The sequence below is a fragment of the Halyomorpha halys genome, unplaced genomic scaffold (assembly GCF_000696795.3).
Source record: "Halyomorpha halys isolate HHAL.00 unplaced genomic scaffold, Hhal_1.1 Scaffold166.1, whole genome shotgun sequence".
Classification (NCBI taxonomy): Eukaryota; Metazoa; Arthropoda; class Insecta; order Hemiptera; family Pentatomidae; genus Halyomorpha; species Halyomorpha halys.
The window spans coordinates 602,938-605,463 of NW_027110388.1; positions in this window are offsets into that span (position 1 = coordinate 602,938).

The window sequence follows — 2,526 nt, forward strand, 5'->3', positions numbered from 1 at the left end:
GTCTTATATCATAGTATTGCAATAAATGTAAAAAGTCTTAGAGGAAATAAAGTGGGACAAATCAATAAGGTTTGATCATTATGTTAAAATTGAAAATATTTAGGGCCAAAAGGGTCAAACAGAATACCGTGATTGTAAAGTTAAGGTAAGAAAATTTATCAACCTTGAATGTAAAACTATTATTGAACCTCGATTTAACCTAAGTTTTCTTAACGAGCAATGAATAACCTGCACACGAACCATTGAAACCATGGTAAGAAATATTCAAACGCATATAAATATTATTTATACACAAACCAAGGGAATTGATTTTTTTATCCTCGATAACTTCAAGTGACAAGAAAAGACTGCCTAATTTTAGTGTTATTGAAAACAATTGACAAACAATTGAGGCTACTCTACGCCTCATTAATAACGATTACTTATGTAATAATCGATTAATGTTTTTAGCATTGTTTTGAGCCATTATTTTTTTTTATGAAGATTCTTTTTCCAAATTAATATATAAACATTACCTGTATTCTTGGTGAAATTATTGAATTTATTAAATGTATATATTATATTATATTTTGTAACTCGAGCATCTCCGAGGACCTTATGCACCAGTAGAGATAAGGTTCTCTATTTGTCAGAATTGTGATACGTACCATTAAGTTTGTAACAGGTTATTGCCAAGAAGGGGCAGTAATGTTATTTGTGCATTGCTAATGTGTAAATGATCGCAATTTCATAACAATACAGGTCGGTGAAACCAATCTTGATTTAAGTAAATACCAATACAAATCCGCCATTCTAGTAAATACTGGCTTTGAATTATCAAAATTTCCATAAACGTTGATACAGTTTAAGAACAGGATATGAAACAAGGATAGAGGAAGCAAAACAAGTCATTCTAGGCTAAATGTTTTCCTGTTTAGAAATTATACAACTCATAACATCAATTATTGATTCAAAGTTTTCATAAACGTAAATGCAGCAAGTAGTACTGCTAGAAATAATACGTAGGTTTTCCTAATTAATATGAATATTATACTGCATTAAAAATAAATAAAATTTATACGTGTTCAGTGCTAAAAATAAAAAAAAATATATAGAGGAAAAATTTCATTTTGTAATTGAAAAATATGACTTATTAATGAGTAAAATAATTAATACAGTTTGACTAATACTTACGTTTACGTTTTTACGTGTTTTCGCAAAAACATTACACTGTAATTCTTGTGTTTTTTTTATTAATACTACTCCCATGTAATCATAGCGGAAAAAATATGATATAAAAAAGCGAATGTATCGTCATACTCTCTAAATTTTGAAGGTTTTTGTTTTAATTTATACATTTTTCGTTGAGGTACGAGTATATTTTGTAAATACTTACAAGATTATTTAGACTTGTAACATAATAACAAAAAGAAAATAATAAAACAAGAAAAGAAAAACAAAAAAATATTTTTATAAATGTTATTATATTTATAATGAGAGTAAATCAACAAAGACTAATGAACAATTATCGCTATATTTTAAAATTTCATGTCATTTTAAAAGTAAATCTGTACGAATCTGAAAATTTGATAAGATTTCTCTCAGTAGTTAATTATAATTATAGTTAAATATAATTTACTATTCTAGTGACATTTTAAACAATTTTAAATTATTAATTGTAAATCTGTTAGGACCTCAGTAAACCCAAATAAAAAAAAGAAAGTTACTATAATACATGTTTCTTTATCAATTTTATTAGCTAACCAATTATTTCTTATTAATATACATTTTAGGGAAGTTTCGGCCTTTTTTAGTCTCTGGCTATTTTCAATTTTCTTTTCTCACTACTGATTCAACCCAGCCATTTAATTATTTATTTTTTTTTTTAGTATTTTGAATACAACTCTATGGAAGTATTAGTTAAATTTTAACTATTTTAAGATAAAAGAAACTGTTTTTTATAACTGTTAAGAGGAAAAGCAAAATAAGTGGCAACCTTACAAACTTTGCAGATTTTTTGGCTGTATTGAAAAAATATTATTAACTCAGAAATACTTATATTATCTTAGTCAATATTATAAGCCATTTTCAGATATTCAAAATAAACGAGAAATACATTATTTTACTGCACAAATAAGTTTCATTAAATAACATATCAATATTCCATTGATCTACATAAAATTGGAACTTAATAATTTATCAAAAAAATGTAGTGAAAGCAACATCTTTTTTAAATAAGGATCGATGATTTAACAACACTCATATATTAATCATCTCAATTAATCAAGGCTTTGTGCCCAACATTAGGACAATGAGGCAAAACTTATGATTATTATCATAAACTCATCATAACTTTGAAATATGATATCAGTTAAAACAATTTTAGAATAGAATATAAATTCTAAAATTATCTTTTATTATTCTACAAATAATTTAGCCAGTGATAACATTCCCATCGGCATTATTCCCCTGACCTACGATATGACTAAGCTTTTTATGTATACTTCGATTTTTCTATTGTAATAATATTGACTTATTTTAATATAT